Below are 23,330 nucleotides of genomic sequence, written 5' to 3' on the forward strand. Positions count from 1 at the left end.
AGAGAACTACAGACCAGTATCCTTGATGAACACAGATGCGAAAATTCTCACTAAAATACTGGCCAATAGGATCCAACAGTACATTAAAAGGATTATTCACCATGACCAAGTGGGATTTATTCCAGGGATGCAAGGCTGGTTCAACATCCACAAATCCATCAATGTGATACAATACATTAATAAAAGAAAGAACAAAAACCATATGATACTCCCAATAGATGCTGAAAAAGCATTTGACATAGTGCAGCATCCCTTCCTGATTAAAACTCTTCAAAGTGTAGGGATAGAATGCACATACCTCAATATTATCAAAGCCATCTATGAAAAACCCACTGCAAATATCATTCTCAATGGAGAAAAACTGAAAGCTTTTCCGCTAAGGTCAGGAACACAGCAAGGATGTCCGTTATCACCACTGCTGTTCAACATAGTACTAGAAGTCCTAGCCTCAGCAATCAGACAACAAAAAGAAATTAAAGGCATCCAAATTGGCGAGGAAGTCAAACTATCACTCTTTGCAGACGATATGATATTATACGTGGAAAACCCAAAAGGCTCCACTCCAAAACTGCTAGAACTTGTACAGGAATTCAGCAAAGTGTCAGGATATAAAATCAATGCACAGAAATCAGTCGCATTTCTTTACACTAACAACAAGACAGAGGAAAGAGAAATTGAGGAGTCAGTCCCATTTACAATTGCACCCAAAACTATAAGATACCTAGGAATAAACCTAACCATAGAGGCAAAGAATCTATACTCAGAAAACTATAAAGTTCTCATGAAAGAAATTGAGGAAGACACAAAGAAATGGGAAAATGTTCCATGCTCCTGGATTGGAAGAACAACTATTGTGAAAATGTCTATTCTACCTAAAGCAATCTACACATTTAATGCAATCCCTATCAAAATCCCATCCATTTTTTTAAAGAAATAGAACAAATAATCCTAAAATTTATATGGAACCAGAAAAGACCTCGAATAGCCAAAAGAATATTGAAAAAGAAACCCAAAGTCGGTGGCATCACAATTCCAGACTTCAAGCTCTATTACAAAGCTGTCATCATCAAGACTGTATGGTACTGTCACCAAAACAGACATATAGATCAATGGAACAGAATAGAGAGCCCAGAAATAGACCCTCAACTCTATGGTCAACTAATCTTTGACAAAGCAGGAAGGAATGTCCAATGGAAAAAAGACAGCCTCTTCAACAAATGGTGCTGGGAAAATTGGACGGCCACATGCAGAAAAATGAAATTGGACTATTTCCTTACACCACACACGAAAATAGACTCCAAATGGATGAAGGACCTCAATGTGAGAAAGGAATCCGTCAAAATCCTTGAGGAGAACACAGGCAGCAACCTCTTTGACCTCAACCACAGCAACGTCTTCCTAGGAACATCGCCAAAGGCAACAGAAGCAAGGGCAAAAATGAACTATTGGGATTTCATCAAGATCAAAAGCTTTTGCACAGCAAAGGAAACAGTTAACAAAACCAAAAGACAACTGACAGAATGGGAGAAGATATTTGCAAACGACATATCAGATAAAGGGCTAGTATCCAAAATCTATAAAGAGCTTAGCAAACTCAACACCCAAAGAACAAATAATCCAATCAAGAAATGGGCAGAGGACATGAACAGACATTTCTGCAAAGAAGCCATCCAGATGGCCAACGGATACATGAAAAAATGCTCCACATCACTCGGCATCAGGGAAATACAAATCAAACCACAATGAGATACCACCTCACACCAGTCAGAATGGCTAACATTAACAAGTCAAGAAATGACAGATGCTGGCGAGGATGCGGAGAGAGGGGAACCCTCCTACAATGTTGGTGGAAATGCAAGCTGGTGCAACCACTCTGGAAAACAGAGTGGAGGTTCCTCAAAAAACTGAAAATAGAGCTACCCTATGACCCAGCGATTGCACTACTGGGTATATATCCTAAAGATACAAACGTGGTCCTTCGAAGGGGCACGTGCACCCGAATGTTTATAGCAGCAATGTCCACAATAGCCAAACTATGGAAAGAACCTAGATGTCCATCAACAGATGAATGGATAAAGAAAATGTGGTATATATATATATATATATATATATATATATATATATATACATATATACAATGGAATACTATGCAGCCATCAAAAGAAATGAAATCTTGCCATTTGTGATGACATGGATGGAACTAGAGGGTATTATGCTTAGCGAAATAAGTCAATCAGAGAAAGACAACTATCATATGATCTCTTTGATATGAGGAAGTGAAGATGCAATGTGGGGGGATTGGGGGGAGGTAGGAAAAGAAAAAATGAAAAGATGGGATTGGGAGGGAGACAAACCATAAAAGACTCAATCTCAAAAAACAGACTGAGGGTTGCTGGGGGGAGGGGGGACGGGAGAGGATGGTGGGGATATGGACATTGGGGAGGGTATGTGCTATGATGAGTGCTGTGAAATGTGTAAACCTGGTGATTCACAGACCTGTACCCCTGGGGATAAAAATACATTATATGTTTATTAAAATAAAAAATTAAAAATTAAAAAAAAGAAGTAGAATGAAATTATAGTGAAGGAAGACAAAAATGGGGAGCTCATACACACAACACTGAAGGGGCAAAAAAGTGAAAATATAGGAAAAGTAAAAAGACAATAGGCAAATCAGGTGTTTCACTGACACCTTACTTAACAAAGACTCTGTACTTTTTTGGTTATGAGTCCCATCTAAATTATAAACCTTCCACGGCAAACCTGAGGCTTGCATCCACCATGATGTCTGCCCGGGGTCACACACTTGAGAAGTGCCACACAGATGTACTGAAGTAATGTAGGATAGCCTGAAATGCAACCAATGTTTACATTTTCTTTACTAAAGTCAGAAACTGAGATAAAGGATACCCAATAATTTAAAAAATTAACATGGTACATGAGAGCGGCCATGGGGCATAACATAAATTTTATAATTTGAAATCTCTAAAGGCACAGAAACATGATTTTATTTTCTCACAGACATTTTCAACTCCACAGCATACTCACTCCCCAGGTTAATAATGGGGAGCAGGCTAATGTCCTGTCAGTTACACAGCATTCTGCTTCAACATGTGATCTTAGTGAATTCTCCAACAGTCAGTTACTGGATGGGAAACAAAGACCTTTTTTCGACATGGAAAATGACTACTTGTGTGTGGTCTTCCCATATTCCAACACTCTCTGTACAATCTTCCTACACCAAAACTTAAATGAGATCTGAGGTGACTTGGAAAACAGTCCTATTTCTTTAACAGAGTTTTTGCTAGACTAAGCAAATAAAAATATAGGATACATAGTTCTATTCTAATTTCAAATAAACTATATATATGTACATTAGTCAAAGCATGCCCTTTGCAATACTTGGGATATAGTTATACTAAAACTTAAATTTGCTGTTTTATCTGAAATTTAAATTGACCTAGGCAGCCCAGATTTTGTCTGACAATTCTTATAGTGGAATAAAGCCTCTTTTTTATGTGTGATATGATACCACTCACTGCTTTCTTGAATGCAAAAATACAAATCATGTAGACCTTCCTTATTTTTGGTCAAGGGAAAATATGAAAGGATGACTCGTGTGGTAAAATGCAGGGCAGAAGGAAACAAAGTGTATATGGCAAAGGGGTTGGCTTTGGCCAGTGGAAGACATCCTCCAGAGAGCTGGGAGATGGTGTCTAGGAATATGAGACAACGGACAATGGAGCATGGGGACAGACAAATTGGAATAAAACATAAAAAACACACTAGAGGTGTCCATACAGCAGGCAGAGTGTGACACTGGGAAATTAGGGCATCCCAGATTGCTTCTAATGCACAGAACTTCATCCAGAAGGACAAGCAGCATCTTCACGGGTGACCCCAGAATCAGAACTTCCAGATTCATGCCCACTGTCATTTCAGGCTTGTCTCTGACCCCGAATCTCTTTGTATGAAATAAAACGATAGTAGTATCTGTGCTGCCAGTGGCCAGAGGACCAAATAAGATAAAAACCATAATCCATGTCATCTGTTATACAAATAAAATTCATTATGTTTCTTCCACTGTTGGTGAATATGAATAAAGTATTATGACATTATCAAAACTAAATTCTAAGCATACAAGTCATGAGGTAAAAGAGATTTAAAATGCGACACTTTTTCATTAGTAAATACAACTATATATTCAGGTCCTAGCTAGTTTGTATGACTTATGTTAGAATTATTACAGAAAATTCTCTTTTATCTTTCTGAATTTTTTAGGTGAGGAGAATTTTTATCATGATCTTACTTCTTTCAGGCATGAATATATCTCATCACTGACTCCATCTACTTCCCATTTCACATATTTTTCTCCTATCAAATTTATGTTCTTACATCTAAGGAATTTAGATTCTTTTCTGTAATCGAAAGGAAGAAGAGATATTTCAGAAATAAAAGTTTTATTTTCTACTATCCCAAGAAATCTAAAAAAAAAACAAACAAAGAAAAAAAGAAAGAAAAAAGGTAGATATAATCAAGCTGCCTCTATTGATGTTAATCTTTTTTGAATTTGAACATTATTCATGTAGCTCTACTTCATTCAATAAAAAGTGACACATTCTCTTAAAAAGAACCACCATAACACAAATAGCTACAGTAAGCTCATTTCGTCTAGAAAGTCAAGGTTCCATTTTTCCTCAGTATTCATCTGCTGAACAAGGTCATGCAGATGTTGAACATGATCTCACATATATTTGTCCCAGTAAGATGGTGAAATAAAATGTGACATGAACTGATAAAGATAGAATAGAAAAATCAGATAGAATGGGACTGTCAAATTACCATCTTCAGAACATAAAATAACTATGTGTGGTGTTTTCCCTTGACACCTAGCAGCCCAGTAACTAAACAGGTTTATAATATTTCAAATGCAAAGTTCTAATTTCTAAGATGATTTCTTCTCATATATTAAGACTTAAAGTGAGCTATACATTCCATTTTCACATAAGATGTTCCTCCATGGAAGAATTTATTTGCATTATTCAGACCTGATAGTTGTAAATGTCAGTGAAGGTTGACTCCATTGGTTAAAACTCAATGCAAAGAGCTACATGCATGGGCTCCAGACCCCGTGCATTATGTGAGCTCTTCTCTGTTGCAGAACTATGGCCTTCAAAACCTGAGTCTTGGTCCACTACTTGTTAAGCCATGGTCAAGCAGGATACACACTAATAAAGCAGGAAAAGGAATTGCGGTAAGCTTCCTTAACAATTATTGATGAGGGTATCCTGTGGGATAGGCACTGTGTTGCATGCTGGAAACATGCCCATGGGTAAGACAGATGGAACCTATATTCTAGTGGGAGACAGAAGGAAGAAAGGAAGGAGGAAAGGAAAGGTGGAGGGAGGGAGGAGGGGAATTTAGAAAAAATGGTTTAGAAAAAATGGACTGATAAGTAATAAGAACTTTAATAAAGAACTGAGATAAAAGATAATAAGATTTCTCTTAGACGGGGTGATTAAAATATATCTCTGAAGAAGAAGCATTTAACTGAAAACCACTTTGCAAAAGAACTAGCTGTTACCACTATATGGAAGAGAGCTCAAATTGATGAGTTCTTTGTATATTATTACATCGAGTACGTCTCAAATTAAGCCGTATTTTGTTGAGACAACATGAAGTTCAAATCTGAGATGAGACTGGACTGGTAATGAAGTTTAACTTTATCCAAATGAAGCCAGTGTGCTTGGAAAATCATATAATGAACAAGATAAAAGACACAATGTATAAATAGCTTTGGGGAACTATGTTACTTAAAATGCTGATAAGGGGCACCTGGGTGGCTCAGTTGGTTGAGCCTGACTCTTGGTTTCAGCTCAGGTGATGCATGTTATCAGGGTCCTGGGATCAAGCCCCATACTTGGACTCCAGCTCAGTGTGGGTCTGCCTGTGAATTCTCTCCTTCTCTTTCTGCCCCTCCCCTCACTAGCACTCTCTGTCTCACTCTAAAAATAAATAAATAAATCTGGGGCGCCTGGGTGGCTCAGTGGGTTAAAGCCTCTGCCTTCAGCTCAGGTCATGATCCCAGGGTCCTGGGATCGAGCCCCACATCGGGTTCTCTGCTTGGCGGGGAGCCTGCTTCCCCCTCTCCCTCTCTGCCTGCCTCTCTGCCTACTTGTGATCTCTGTCTGTCAAATAAATAAATAAATAAATAAATAAATCTTTAAAAAACCAATCTAAAATAAAATGCTGGTAAGAACTAAGCAAACCAACTGGAGGCTTATTGTAATACAAAATGTTAGTGAGTTTGCTTGAATTGACACAAGGGCCACTCCCTGTCACATCTTCTGTAGGGAACACTGGCTGCTTTGCCCCATCCATTCCCTGCAACCATCTCCACAAGCCCGGATTTCTATAGGGGATTTCGTAATGTCGAGGGGAATCCTGATGGGCTCCACATGAGGCCAAGCAGAACATTCTACTCCTCTTGACAGAATAGTAAGTTTAGGGTTGGTCTTGTGATCTAAACTGGTCCAAGAAGTGAATTTTGGACTTTTTCTGGAAATCTGGGGACCCTGAGGCTCACTTTTATGACCAATGTGACCTATGAAGACTGGAATTGCTAAAACTAATTTTTTACACATGGGGAAAGGATGATGCCAGAGCAAGAGCTAAGTGAATCAACTCTACGAGCTGGAATCTTAATCAAATCACACGTGAAATCACCCAGTTCTGTTCCTTTGAGTTGCTGGCCTCTGAGTTGAACCAATAATTTCTATTACTATTTTAAACAGTTAAGGGTTGTTGTTGTTATTGTTGTTGTTGGGGTTTTTTTTAAGATTTAATTTATTTATTTGAAACAGAGAGAGCATGAGCAGGGAAAGAGGCAGAGGCAGAGGGAGAAGCAGACTCCCCATTGAACAGGGGCCAGATGTGGGGCTCAATCCCAGGACCCTGAGATCATGACCTGAGCCAAAGGCAGACACCCAACCTACTGAGCCACCCAGGTGCCCCAAGTTACATGTTTTAATTAAATTTTCTTCTATTTATGGCTCAGCTCCTTGTTTGTAAACTGTCTGCTCTCCCGCTTTGATGGAGACGATGGATTTCTCTTCTAGCCTTAAAACTTATTTCCATCTCTCTGGCCTCAGAAGTTTCTCAGACCCTCCCACCATAAGGAATTCATGAGCTACACAACATCATATCCCAAATGAATCAACAGGCCAGGTTATTGCTCATGGAATCACTCCGGCCTCAGGCTGCGTATTCTCTGACACTGTAGTTTTTGGGGCAAGTAGCTACAAAGTACTAAACATTCTCTACCGGAATGCGGCGGGATTGAAATCTGAATAAAATATCCTTGGCCTGCTGGTATATATTCTGAGTTAAAGATGATATTTCTATAAACAAGTTGTATTTTAGGAAGGAGTTGCTTTTACTTCAATTTTAAAGACTTCAGTTACTGAAATTGTATCAGTAGATCTTGCGTGAATACAAATCTTAAGCTAGCTTAATTCATGTGTCTCCACATACACGAAATTTTCTTGAGACCTCCATTTGGATGATCACCTCTGGGTAAATTTGGGGACACATGAAATCATTCATGACACAGACATGTATCAGTGTCCCACTGTTGATCAAACAAAATCCATATTTGAAAGAGTAAAAGCTGGGGTGCCTGAGTGGCTAAATTGGCTAAGCACCTAACTCTTGGTTTCAACTCAGGTCATGATCTCAGGATCTGAGACTGAGCCCTGAATCAGGCTCTGAGCTCAGGGGTGAGTCTGCTTGACTGCATCTCGGCCCTGCTCTCTCTTGCTCTCTGAAATACATAAATAAATAAACAAAAAGAAAGAAATAGTAAAAACTCACCTCTATTCTCAAGGAGTTCATATTATCAGAGACATAAACAAGTAAAATCGAATAGTAATACAATGTGATAAAGGTGTCGCCTTCCCAGAGACACCATCATATAAATGAACCAAAGTTGGTCCCTGTCTACTGGCCCTTGGTTCTCTATTTCTTTAAGTGCTCTGAGACCTATTTGCCCACCAGTGGCAAACTCAGATTTTTACACATCAGTTATTTAAACATCATCCAATTACTCAGATTTTTAGAGTCTCCCTGCTTTATAACTTGCAAAACTGTACCCTATGCCTGCCAGCCATAGATAAGCTAAAACCACAGGGCCATCAAAAACCCCAAACAGATGTTCCCGTTAAGAGCAGTCTGACAAAGAAACTTCCTGCCAGGCTGCTGAGCAACATCACCCAGACGCATAAGCCCTCTTCTTTGGGAGTCTTGCTGAAGGAGGACCTTTTCTAGATGGTGGCTGCCGCACAGAAGTGTCTCATGGTGTGGGATGCTTCCCCTCTATGCCTACCTAGCCAAACAAAGCTTTGGCAAGCGTCAACCACCTCCAATCATCTTTTTCCTTGATCGGCCTCCAAATGTTCAAACACTCCCCACAGCACACAAGCCAGATTCAGGAAGAGGGAAGGACAGAGGAAAGTTGGGGGGACAAAGAAAGGGATAAGAGCAAAACACAGGAGCGGGGATAAAATGTGCCAAGTTCTGAAATGTAGTGCATGCTGAACACAACCTTCCAGGAATTCAGTGTGAGTGTCAAAGGCGGAAGGGTGAGAAATGAGACCAGACAGGTACACAGCAGGGAGAGTGTGTCATGCCAGGGGCCTTGGATTTATCCTGGCAGATGTGGGGAGCTGTTAAGGAATTTTAAGCAAGGGAATAAGTGATCAGAATTACATTTTAGGAAGATCAACCTGGCAGCAGTGTGAAGAATGGTTTTGTGGAAAAGAGTACCAGAATAAAGTTACCCAAATAAGGAGTCATTATGATAACATCACTATGAAATTATAAGGCCTTGGACACAGAAGCTATGCAAAAATGAGTCTCTTTCTTTCTTTCTCTTTCTTTTCTTTCCTCTTTCTCTTTCTTTCTTGAACAAATATCGAAAGGATTTTTTCCAATGGATTTGACATACAGAATGAGAGGATATGAAGAAAATAGTAACTTCCCAGTATCTGGTTTGAGTGAATGGATGTATTGTAGTGAGTTCATTAAAACTGAAACAGAACATTTAGAAGAAGGAATAAATTTTTTGTGTTGAGAGATCAACAGTGACTTCAACTTTGGAAATGTTAACTTCAACTTTGGAAATGAGGTCTTTGGAGTCATTCAAACCATTGAGGACTGACTAGAGATAGAGGGTTCAAACTTCAAAGAAAAAAAAAGGTCTAGGTATAAAACAAAAATTTGGATATGGTCTGTGAGCAGTAGCCGAGGAGAACACACAGCAGCGGCAGCATTATCCAAAGATAGTAATAAGATGTAAGAATTAAGGGTGGATCCCTGAGAATGCCAATATACGATGAGTGACAGCAGAAAGGTGTCAAGGACAGAATGGTGATGAGCAAATGAAGGGAGAGGAAACACATAGAAAGAAGGAGAGGAATGGAAGCTTTCCACAACCTCTTTATAAGATCAGTTCAGTTAATAATTTTAAATGTAAATAATAGACTTTGGGTTTTGACTCTGAAATATCAGAATAATTGTGATCTCATTTTTATCTTTAAGCTGTGCTCTTCTGACTGTGGAATGGGGTCTGCATGCATTGGCCACCTCAGAGTTTGGTTTAAAATTCACCTCCATCTCCTGAAATCTGAGCCAGTTGTCTGGGATGCAGATCCAGGAATGTGCGTTTCTTAACCTTCCAGATTTCTTTACACATCTTAACCTACTGTCTTACAAGAAGCTTGGGCTAAGAGCTCCCCAAGTGAGGAGAGGAAGTGAAAACCAGTTGGAAAGACATGAGGTTTGATTCTAAAAATCTTTAATCTTACTTTCTGTAGTTTCCTCAGACCAAGATAGTAAAAAACAGTTAACCATACAAGAAAGATCACATGAGTCATCAATCTCTGAATCCACGTGAAAAGTCAGTATATCTGGAAAGTGAAATAGGTTAATTTAATGAACAATGATCTCTATGTTTTTAATGATCAAGGCAAGACCCATAAAATACAAATCTGTGCTGTTAATTAACAAAGGGAAATAGGCACTACAGCTATTCTAGCCACGCCAGTGAAATTTAAAATGTCTACCAATTTTTAGTTCACTAGACATCTTTAAAGTATATCTTAACCTGTTACTTTTTTTAACATGAAGATTAAGGAAGAGATCAGTAGTTGAATGACCAGCTTCTCTCATAGAAATAATAGCACAAGAAGCTCTATAAGATCAGGGACACCATCTGTCTGGTTTGTCACAGCATCCCCATGCTTAGCAGAATTCCTGGTTTGTAAGGTCCTCAAAAAATGAAGTTTTACTAGATGGGCTTCAGATTCAAAGAGATCAGTGTTCAAATACACACCTATCAATCCTTTGACCTTGAAAAATTATGTGACCTTTCTGTATTGGTGAGGATTCTTTGGAGAAACAGAATTAGTAGAGTATATTTAGACATATAAAAGATTTATCATGAGGGACTGGGTCAGAATTATGGAGGCTGAGAAGTCGCAGTCTGCTGTCTGCAAGCTGGAGGTCCAGGATAGCTGGTGGTCTTGCCCCCGTGCAAACCCAAAGGTCTGAGAACCAGCAGCACTGATGGCCAAGGGCAGAAGATGAATATCCCAACTCAAGAGGAGGAGAGAATTTACCCTTCCTCTGCCTTTCTGTCCTGTTTGGGCCCTGGACAGACTGTACGACGCCTACGTGCATTGAGAGGGTGATCTTCCTTACTCAGTTTAGCAACTCAAATTCTAATCTTCTCAAGAGACATTCTACGGACACATCTAAAAATCATGTTCTACCAGCTCTCTGGGCATCCCTTAGCCCTGTCAAGTGAACACATAAAGTTAACCATCCTGTTCTCTCAGACGATTATAATTCCCTGTAAGCTTATTCCAACATGACATGGTATAGTGTATATAAAGAGTGACTCACACAGCATAAACAATTCATACATGCAGAGGCAGACTGACCTTGAACTAATAAAACTTAGGGTGCCTCATTTGCAATTGTTCCTTCCATGGTTCTGGGTGGGTCTCTATCAAGGGGATAACATGGTCCAGAGTTTTTTAATGTTTATAAAAGTAGCATATTTTTTGTATTCTTTTTATTAAAAGGGTTCCCTAAATAAGCTTTAGGTCCCACAAAACTTGTTTGTGAGTTTGTCCATTCATCTATAATTAGTATTATCAGAGAAAGAAATTATATACAACCTACAGAAAATGTCTAGCACATTATTGGCAGTCCATAAATGCATTATTTTTATTTATGCTTTGTTTATTTACAATATAAGTTTTTCCAGCAAGGATACACGGTAGTTTATACATATTCTAATATGTAAATGTATTTTGGTATTTAATATGTATTTTAATATGTCAAAATAAAAATGAATAGATGTCAGAACAGAAGTGTTCTCAAAGAACAGATGTAAGGGACGCCTGGGTGGCTCAGTTGGTTGAGCGGCTGCCTTCGGCTCAGGTCATGATCCCGGCGTCCTGGGATCGAGTCCCACATCGGGCTCCTTGCTCCGCAGGGAGCCTGCTTCTCCCTCTGCCACTCTGTCTGCCTGTGCTCGCTCTCTCTCTCTCTCTCTCTCTCTCTCTGGCAAATAAATAAAATCTTTAAAAAAAAAAAAAAAACAGATGTAAGATGAACTCACACACTTTCTAGCACTCAAAGCAAAAAAGGAAATAAAATTAGGTACTTAACATTGTGCATAAGGCTAAAACAGATGAACTGATAAGTAGAAACAACTATTTTCAGTCGGGAGTCAGATATTTATTCTAGGAACTTCTTGTATATAAAAAAAAAATACTATAATGCAGTGAACAGTATCTTCAGGACATCTGGAGGGTACAATCAGCAACTGATACCACATGTATGTTAAAGCCCCCATAAGAAATGTGTGATCATGATTATAATTCTATTTTTCAGAAGTCATAAAAGGATGGAAAAAAGAAAAATTGAGGTGTGAACTTAGCTGTTGAATAAAGACTTTGGAGCATAACAAATAACATGGAGGACATGGGGAGATAGAGAGGAGAAGGGAGTTGAGGGAAATTGGAAGGGGAGGTGAACCATGAGAGACTATGGACTCTAAAAAACAACCTGATGGTTTTGAAGGGGCGGGGGGTGGGAGGTTGGGGGAGCCAGGTGGTGGGTATTAAGGCGGGCACATATTGCATGGAGCACTGGGTGTGGTGCAAAAACAATGAATACTGTTATGCTGAAAAGAAATAAAAATAAAAATAAATAAAAATAAAAAAGACTTTGATGGAGGAGGTAGGACATGCCAGATTATGACAGACACTTGCAATTGTTAACTGAGGCTGCATTTGGGTGGTAATAATCACAGCTAAGAGAGGAAGAATTTGTGTAGTGACACGAGCAGAGGGAAGGTGGTTAAAAACAGATACATGTATTTGGGATGGAGATACTGATTCAGGAAGTATTTGTATAAAATTGTAGTTATGAAGGCTGAAGCATGACGGTGGGTGAGACGCCCTGCCGTCAATCTCAGCCATTTAGGGGATTCAAGGGCAGTCCTCAAACAAGTAAGAAGATAACTTATCTTCTGAAATGGAGAAAAAATCAATGGAAAATTTAACATTTTCAGGGCACCTGAATCTTGGTTTTAGCTCGGGTCATGACGTCAGGGTCAGGAGGTTCAGCCCTGCCTTGGGCTCTGGGCTGGGTGTGGAGCCTGCTTGGGATTCTCTATCCTCTGCTCTCCCTCTGCTCCTTTTCCCCACCCTGTCCCCACCCACCGCCTGCCTCCCCACCCGCCGCCCGCCCTGCTTCTAGGCTCATGATCTCTCTTAAAAAAAATAATAACAACAACATTTTCTATGTACCATATCTAAACTTTCAATCCCCTAGAGCCGGGGTAGGCAAACTTTTTCAGTAAAGGGCCACAGAGTAAATATTTGGGGCCTTGCTGATCACATGGCCTCTGTCTCTACTTTCTAGTAGCAAAACAAAAACCATCACCAGTAAATGGATGGGGATTGCTCAGTACCCATAGAAGTTCCCCTATGGACAATGGAAGTTGAATTTCCATATGTCAGAATATTACTTTTATTTTGATTTTTAGAAAATCATTCTTGAATACTGGAGTGTTCCAAAAGAGATGGCAGGCTGGATTTTGCAATTAGGGTATATTTTGCCTAGACCCTAGATGTCATTCAACAAGGACTCCTTTCTTCCCACAATAATCTTGATTAGATATAATCTGTAATGAACCTCAAAAATAGTTGATAAGGAATAAAATTCTCCTAAATTAAGTCTGCTGTGACATTTTGTCATTTCAAATGAATAAACAAAATATCCCAAAGACACAGAGAATTTGTTTTATCTTGAGAAAACACTTTTTAATAACATGAAGTAAAATTGTTATATTCTCTGTTGGAGTTTTTTGAAATAAGCACCAAGTTATCTTATATGTTAATAAGTGTTTGCCTTCTTTAAAACCATTTTTTGAAAAAATTTTGTCTCCTTCTTTTCAATCTGCATGTCTGGTTTAATGCCTGATTGATTCTGAGACTACTGATTGAAGTAATTTAACTTTTTAAAAAATCTTAATTTTATAAATAAACTTATTTCCTTAATATATAAATATTTATAGAAGTTTGAAAGTAAAAATCATATGGCCTGAAGCTTTGCTGTTCCCTTTTTAATATATAAAATACACATTCAATATCTTATTTTTTACCTCTTTAATTTATATGCAAATATTTGTGTGCTATTTTATATTCAAAAATCCTAGTTCAAATGATCTTTTTTGCAATAAGGTAATTTAAATAATTCCCCTCCTAAAAGTTTGAATTTAACCAAAATAAAATGTATATATGCATATTTCTTAATTTGAAGCACTTTCTTTCCCATCAAGTATGCTTTTGTACGTATATGCACTGAAATGCCATTTCTTTAGTGGTGACACTCATGTTAGCCCAAACCAACCAAAGGCACACAAACTACACCATTCACCTCAGTGATTGAGAACTAATTTATTGTGTAGTGGAGATCCTAAATTTCTAATCTGTGGTAGTGGGCATTTCTGTATCTTCATATACCAAACAGCCGAACTTACTCAATTCTAAGAATATCTTATTCTCCCTCCCTTCCATATCAATAAAGTGAATCACACTGATCCCACCAAAGATTAATCCTCCCACTTGTACTTAGCATCTAATGCTCTCTTGCCTTCTCAAGGATCTTACCCTATAGTATCTCTACAATTTCCTGCACATTCAAACTTTCACTGTCAATGGATTCATTCTAATTGGAGGTGATTGTTTTTCTTGTTGTTTTGGACCTTGATTAGGATGAAGTTAGAGTCATTATAAGCCTTTTTCATGACACACTCTCATCATTAATCCATTCATGTGCCTATTTTAATTAATTAGCTATTTACTACATTATTTTAAATAATATAACAAACATGCCTAAAGCCTCCAACCAAAAGACAATGCCAAGATCTTGACTTATATCTAAACATTTGGCCTTCCTATCTGATGTAGCCTCATTCTGAATGTCATGCTTATCATTTCATTGTTTTCTAGATATAGGGTTAGATCATATCTATATAGAGAGTTAAGAGGATATTTTTCATAATTGTAGCTTCATAAAAACAGTAGCTTCATTAAAAAAAAAAAAATCATTCTCGGTGCACCTGGGTGGCTCAGTGGGTTAAGCCTCTGCCTTCAGCTCAGGTCATGATCTCAGGGTCTTGGGATCAAGCCCTGCATCGGGCTCTCTGCTCAGCAGGGAGTCTGCTTCCCCCTCTCTCTCTGCCTGCCTCTCTGCCTGCTTGTGATCTCTGTCAAATAAACAAATAAACTCTTTAAAACAAACAAACAAACAAACAAACTGGTATCATTCTCTACCTCCTCCTTTCAGAGGCTTCCCACTGACTATTATGGACTAAGACTTACCACACATTATGTTTCATTGTAGCTTATTCATGTTGACAGCCTGTGTATTTCATTGTGGGAACATAACACAGTTTCTGCTTCCATCTTCCCACCAAGAAGAACTGAGTTGTTTCTGCTCTTATGAAGAGTGTTTCCATGAATTTTCTTACATATGTCTCCTATTAACAGATGCAAGTTTCTCTTAGATCCTTACCTAGATGTTGAACAGCTAAATCATTGCATATGTAAGTGATTGGCTTCTGAAGCAAATGCCAAAAATGTTTTTACAGTGGCTGCATAGTGGGTTTAAACTTCTATTTACTTTTCCCACTAACAAAGTATAACAGGTTCTGTGGACTGCTACACTTGGTATAAACAAAATTTATCATTTTGTCAATAGAATGGTTATAAAATGCCACTTAATCATGGTCTTGAATAACATTACCTTGATGACCAGTAATCTTGAACTTCTCTTCATTTATTTATTCCCTTTGCCAATTTTTCTGATGGACTAGTTGTACTTATATATTCTTGATATTAATCTAGTTATGTGTATTGTGAATATCTTTTTCTGGTTTGTAACTTAGTTTTAAGATTTCTTTAATTTGAAAATTAATCTTTGATAGTTTGGCAAACAAAAGTGATTAGTCTCAGTATTTTAAGTTTTGTAAATTCTTCTATAGAAAATTGTTTTCATGCCTTATTGAAGACAACACCCATATCCTGAGTCCTAAAAATACTCACTTATAATAATTTTTAGTGTTCAAATGTTATGTTTCTTAGATTTAGTCCTAAATCTATATGGAGGTGGTTGTTTTAACAGTGTGTGCTAGGAACCCAATTTCAACATTTTTCCATATAAATTATTTTTCCAACTAAATTTATTGAAATATCCCTTCATTCATTCCCCACTCATTGCACATATTACCCTTGGCCTAAATCTAATATCTATACCTACAGACATCAGTTGGTTTCTGATATCTTATTGGTTAGTTCGCTTTCCATGAACAAAAACCTGTCATATTTGTAAAAAGTCATAGTAACTATTCTTCTACATACACATGTGTGCACATACATACATACACATGTGCACATAATTCTTGGACATTTTAGAATCATCTCTAAGTTCCCTGATCAATCCTGTTCAACACTGCATGGAATTTGAAGATCGATCTAGAGAGAAATGACAACTTCATAATATGAAGCTTTCTTATATGTGAACATGGTGTACCTGCCCATCTGTTTATTCTTCTTGGTATCTCTCAATAAAGATTTTATAATTTCCCCACTATAGGTCTTACACATACTCTGTTATATTTATTCCTGATTATTGAATATATAATCTGATCATCTCATAAATATGTACTTCCTTTTATTACATTTCCTAGTTATTTACAGCTGATATGTAGAAAGGTAGTACTATTTCTACATTAATCTTCTTGAAAATTTTTATTTATTTCTTTGTTTGTTTATTTATTTATTTAGAGAGCAAGCAGACAAAGGGCCAGAGGAAAAGGAGAGAGAGAAGTCCAAGCTGACTCCACGCTAGGCATGGAACCTAACACAGGACCTGATCCCATGACCCTGAGATCATGACCCAAGTGGAAACCAGAAGTTAGACGTTCAAACAGGTGAGCCACCAAAGTGCCCCTCTACATTAATCTTATGTCCAGCTGTTATTGCGAACTCTCTTACTGTCTCAAATAACTTATCTTTGCATTCCTTAGGGTTTTCAATGTAAACTTAAAAATTGACAGAGATCAGGGAGGAGTCAAGATGGTGGAGAAGTAGCAGGCTGAGACGACATCAGGTAACAGGAGATCAGCTAGATAGCTTATCAAACCATTTCAAACACCTACAAATCCAACAGGAGATTGAAGAAAAGAAGAGCAACAATTCTAGAAACAGAAAATCGACCACTTTCTGAAAGGTAGGACCGGCGGAGAAGTGAATCCAAAGCGATGCGAAGATAGACTGTCGGGGGAGGGGCCGGCTCCCAGCAAGTGGCAGAACAACCAAGCACAAAATCAGGACTTTTAAAAGTCTGCTCCATGGAGGGACATCGCTCCAGAGGCTAAACCCGGGTGAAGCCCACATGGGGTCAGCATGGCCCCAGGTCCTGCGGGGTCACAGAAGGACTGGGGGTGTCTGAGTGTCACAGAGCTCGCAGGTATTTGAGTGGGGAAGCCAGCTACAGAGACAGAGCCAAGGAGTGAGCTCGCAGCTCGGGGTTACCTTGAATCGGTCACAGGCTGGGTGAGCTCGGAGTGCAGCCAGAGGCCAGGGAGATGGGCGTGATTGAAAGCTTTTCTCTGAGGGCGCACTGAGGAGCAGGACCCCGAGCTCTCAGCTCCTCCAGGCCGGACACTGTGAGGCCGCCATTTTCATTCCCGTCCTCCAGAACTCTACGGAAAGCATTCAGGGGACAAAAGCTCCCCAAAGCAAACCCGAGTGGATTACTTAGCCCGGCCCCTGGTAAGGGCAGTGCAATTCCGCCTGGGGCAAAGACACTTAAGAATCATTACAACAGGCCCCTCCCCCAGAAGATCAACAAGAAATCCAGCCAAGACCAAGTTCACTTACCAAGGAGAATAGCAGAATTCCAGAGGAGGAGAAAGCAAAGCATGGAATTCATGGCTTTCTCCCCATGATTCTTTAGTCTTGCAGTTAATTAATTTTTTTAATTTTTTTAATTTTTTTAAATTTTTTTTAACTTTTACCCTTTCCTATTTTAACGTTTTTTTAACGAGTTTATCTTAACAATACCTTTCAGAAAAAGATAATAATAATCTTTTTTGAACCTTCATTATATCATCATATTTTAACCTTCATTGTATCTAACTTTATTTTTTGTATACACATAGGGTTTTTTCTTCTAAAAAATTTGGGGTACAACTTCTTCTAATAGATCAAAATATACCTTAAATCTAGATCCAGGCTTGTTCTAGTCTCCAGTCTGAGCAAATTCACTCCAGTTTCTTTTTCTTTATTCTCCCAACTAACTTACTTTATCAACTCCTTTTTTAGAAATTAAAAAAAATTTTTTTTCATCTTTATAGGCATATTCCATCCCTTCATTGTGTTTACCCTTGTATATGTTTTTCGCTCTTTAAAATTTTTGGAGGTAGTTTCTTCTAAGAGACCAAAATACTCCCAAAATTAAGTAGGTGACCCTGTTCTAGTCACCAGTCTAATATATATATATATTTTTTTCTTTTTTATATTTTTTCTTTATAGGTTTTCTTTTTTTAATGTTTTTTTTTTTTTTCCTGAACTTCTTTTTATCCCCTTTCTCCCTCCCACGATTTGGGGTCTCTTCTGATTTGGTTAAAGCACATTATCCTAGGGTCTTTGTCACCCTTTTAGTATTTTATTTGCTCCTTCATATATTCTTATCTGGACAAAATGACAAGGCAGAAAAACTCACCACAGAAAAAGGAACAAGAGGCAGAACCAAAGGCTAGGGACCTAATCAATAGGGACATTGGTAATATGTCAGATCTAGAGTTCAGAATGATGATTCTCAAGGTTCTAGCTGGGCTCGAAAAAGGCATGGAAGATATTAGAGAAACCCTCTCCAGAGAGATAAAAGCCCTTTCTGGAGAAATAAAAGAACTAAAATCTAACCAAGTTGAAATCAAAAAAGCTATTAATGAGGTGCAATCAAAAATGGAGACTCTTACTGCTAGGATAAATAAGGCAGAAGAAAGAATTAGTGATATAGAAGACCAAATGACAGAGAATAAAGAAGCTGAGCAAAAGAGAGACAAACAAATACTGGACCAAGAGGGGAGAATTCAAGAGATAAGTACACCGTAAGACAAAACAACATTAGAATAATTGGGATTCCAGAAGAAGAAGAAAGAGAGAGGGGAGCAGAAGGTATATTGGAGACAATTATTGGAGAGAATTTCCCTAATATGGCAAAGGGAACAAACATCAAAATCCAGGAGGTGCAGAGAACCCCCCTCAAAATCAATAAGAATAGGTCCACACCCCGCCACCTAATAGTAAAATTTACAAGTCTTCGCGACAACGAGAAAATCCTGAAAGCAGCCTGGGAAAAGAAGTCTGTAACATACAATGGTAAAAATATTAGATTGGCAGCAGACATATCCACAGAGACCTGGCAGGCCAGAAAGAACTGGCATGAGATATTCAGAGCACTAAATGAGAAAAACATGCAGCCAAGAATAGTATATCCAGCTAGACTATCATTGAAAAAAAGGAGAGATAAAAAGCTTCCAGGACAAACAAAAACTGAAAGAATTTGCAAACAACAAACCAGCTCTACAGGAAATAATGAAAGCGGTCCTCTAAGCAAAGAGAGAGCCTAAAAGTAGTAGATCAGAAAGGAACAGAGACAATATACAGCAACAGTCACCTTACAGGCAATACAATGGCACTAAATTCATATCTCTCAATAGTTACCCTGAATGTTAATGGGCTAAATGCCCCAATCAAAAGACACAGGGTATCAGAATGGATTAAAAAAAAACAAAACCCATCAATATTCTGCCCACAAGAAACTCATTTTAGACCCAAAGACACCTCCAGATTTAAAGTGAGGGCGTGGAAAACAATGTACCATGCTAATGGACATCAGAAGAAAGCTGGGGTGGCAATCCTTATATCAGATCAATTACATTTTAAGCCAAAGACTCGAATAAGAGATGAGGAAGGACACTATATCATACTCAAAGGGTCTGTCCAACAAGAAGACCTAACAATCTTAAATATATATGCCCCTAACATGGGAGCAGCCAAATATATAAACCAATTAATAACAAAATCAAAGAAATACATCGACAGTAATACAATAATAGCAGGGGACATTAACACTCACCTCACTGAAATGGACAGATCATTCAAGCAAAAGATCAACAAGGAAATAAAGGCCTTAAATGACACACTGGACCAGATGGACACCACAGATGTATTCAGAACATTCCATCCCAAAGCAACAGAATATACATTCTTCTCTAGTGCACATGGAACATTCTCCAGAATAGATCACACCCTGGGTCATAAATCAGGTCTCAACTGATATCAAAAGATTGGGATCATTCCCTGCATATTTTCAGACCACAATGCTCTGAAGCTAGAACTCAATCACAAGAGGAAACTTGCAAAGAACCCAAATACATGGAGACTAAACAGCATTCTTCTAAAGAATGAATGGGTCAACCAGGAAATTAAAGAAGAATTGAAAAAATTCATGGAAACAAATGATAATGAAAACACAACAGTTCAAACTCTGTGGAACGCAGCAAAGGCAGTCCTGAGAGGAAAATATATAGCGATACAAGCCTTTCTCAAGAACCAAGAAAGTTCTCAAATACACAACCTAACTCTACACCTAAAGGAGCTGGAGAAAGAACAACAATGAAAGCCTAAACCCAGCAGAAGAAGAGAAATCATAAAGATCAGAGCAGAAATCAATGAAATAGAAACAACAACAACAACAACAACAACAACAAAAAACACAATAGAACAAATCAAGGAAACTAGCAGCTGGTTCCTTGAAAGAATTAATAAGATAGATAAACCCCTGTCCAGACTTATCAAAAAGAAAAGAGAACGGACCCAGATTAATAAAATCATGAATGAAAGAGGAGAGATCACAACCAAAACCAAAGAAATACAAACAATTATAAGAACGTATTATAAGCAACTATACACCAGCAAATTTGACAATCTGGAAGAAATGGATGTATTCCTAGAGACATATAAACTACCACAACTGAACCAGGAAGAAATAGAAAACCTGAACAGACCCATAACCAGTAAGGAGATTGAAACAGTTATCAAAAATCTCCAAACAAACAAAAGCACAGGGTCACATGGCTTCCCAGGGGAATTCTGCCAAGCATTTAATGAAGAATTAATTCCTATTCTGAAACTGTTCCAAAAAATAGAAATGGAAGGAAAACTTCCAAACTCATTCTATGAGGCCAGCATCACCTTGATCCCAAAACCAGACAAGGATCCCATCAAAAAAGAGAATTACAGACCAATGATGAACACGGGTGCAAAAATTCTCACCAAAATACTAGCCAATAGGATCTAACAGTATATTAAAAGGATTATTCACCACGACCAAGTGGGATTTATTCCAGGGCTACAAGGTTGGTTCAACATCTGCAAATCAATCAATATGATACAATACATTAATAAAAGAAAGAACATGAACCATATGATACTCTCCATAGGTGCTGAAAAAGCATTTGACAAAGTACAGCATCCCTTCCTGATCAAAACTCTTCAAAGTGTAGGGATAGAGGGCACATACCTCACTATTATCAAAGCCATCTATGAAAAACCCACTGCAAATATCATTCTCAATGGAGAAAAACTGAAAGCTTTTCCGTTAAGGTCAGGAACACGGCAGGGATCCATTATCACCACTGCTATTCAACATAGTACTAGAAGTCCTAGCCTCAGCAATCAGACAACAAAAAGAAACTAAAGGCATCCAAATCGGGAAAGAAGTCTATCACTGTTTGCAGATGATATGATACTATATGTGGAAAACCCAAAAGGCTCCACTCCAAAACTGCTAGAACTTGTACAGGAATTCAGTAAAGTGTCAGGATATAAAATCAATGCACAGAAATCAGTTGCATTTCTTTACACCAACAACAAGACAGAAGAAAGAGAAATTGAGGAGTCAGTCCCATTTACAATTGCACCCAAAACCATAAGATACTTAGGAATAAACCTAACCATAGAGGCAAAGAATCTATACTCAGAAAAGTATAAAGTGCTCATGAAAGAAATTGAGGAAGACAAGAAGAAATGGAAAAATGTTCCATGCTCCTGGATTGGAAGAACAAATATTATGAAAATGTCTATGCTACCAAAAGCAATCTACACATTGAATGCAATCCCTATCAAAATCGCATCCATGTTTTTCAAAGAAATGGAACCAATAATCCTACAATTTATATGGAACCAGAAAAGACCTTGAATAGCCAAAGGAATATTGACAAAGAAAGCCAAAGTTGGTGGCATCACAATTCTGGACTTCAAATTCTATTACAAAGCTGTCATCATCAAGACAATATAGTACTGGCACAAAAACAGACACATAAATCAGTGGAACAGAATAGAGAGCCCAAAAATAGACCCTCAACTCTATGGTCAACTAATCTTCGACAAAGCAGGAAAGAATGTCCAATGGAAAAAAGACAGCCTCTTCAATAAATAGTGTTGGGAAAATTGGACAGCCACATGCAGAAAAATGAAATTGGGCCATTTCCTTACACCACACACAAAAATAGACTCCAAATTGATGAAAGACCTCAATGTGAGAAAGGAATCCATCAAAATCCTTGAGGAGAACACAGGCAGCAACCTCTTCGACCTTAGCCGCAGCAATGTCTTCCTAGGAGCATCGCCAAAGTCAAGCGAAGCAAGGGCAAAAATGAACTATTGGGATTTTATCAAGATCAAAAGCTTTTGCTTTTGCAAAAGCAAAGAAAACAGTTAACAAAACCAAAAGACAACTGACAGAATGGGAGACGATATTTGCAAATGACATATCAGATAAAGGGCTAATAACCAAAATCTATAAAGAGTTTAGCAAACTCAACAGCCAAAGAACAAATAATCCAATCAAGAAATGGGCAGAGGACGTGAACAGACATTTCTGCAAAGAAGACATCCAGATGGCCAACAGACACTTGAAAAAATGCCCCACATCACTCGGCATCAGGGAAATACAAATCAAAACCACAATGCGATACCACCTCACACCAGTCAGAATGGCTAAAATTAACTAGTCAGGAAATGACAGATGCTGGTGAGGATGTGGAGAAAGGGGAACCCTCCTACGCTGTGGTGGGAATGCAAGCTTGTCCAACCACTCTGGAAAACAGCATGGAGTTTCCTCAAAAAGTTGAAAATAGAGCTACCCTATGACCTAGCAATTGCACTACTGGGTATTTACACTAAAGATACAAATGTAGTGATCCAAAGGGGCATGTGCTCCCAAATGTTTATAGCAGCAATGTCCACAATAGCCAAACTATGGAAAGAACCTAGATGTCCATCAACAGATGGATGGATAAAGAAAATGTGGTGTATATATACAATGGAATACTATGCAGCCATCAAAAGAAATGACATCTTGCCATTTGCGACAATGTGGATGGAACTAGAGGGTATTGTGCTTGGCGAAATAAGTCAATCGGAGAAAGACAACTATCATATGATCTCCCTGAATGAGGAAATAGAGATGCAACGTGGGGGGTTTGGGGGGTAGGAAAAGAATAATTGAAACAAGAGGGACTCAGGAGGGAGACAAACCATAAGAAACTCTTAACCTCACAAAACAAACTGAAGGTTGCTGGGGGTGGGGGGTCGGGAAAGGGTTGTGTGTTGTGTGTT

This window comes from Martes martes, assembly GCF_963455335.1.
Source record: "Martes martes genome assembly, chromosome: 14".
Classification (NCBI taxonomy): Eukaryota; Metazoa; Chordata; class Mammalia; order Carnivora; family Mustelidae; genus Martes; species Martes martes.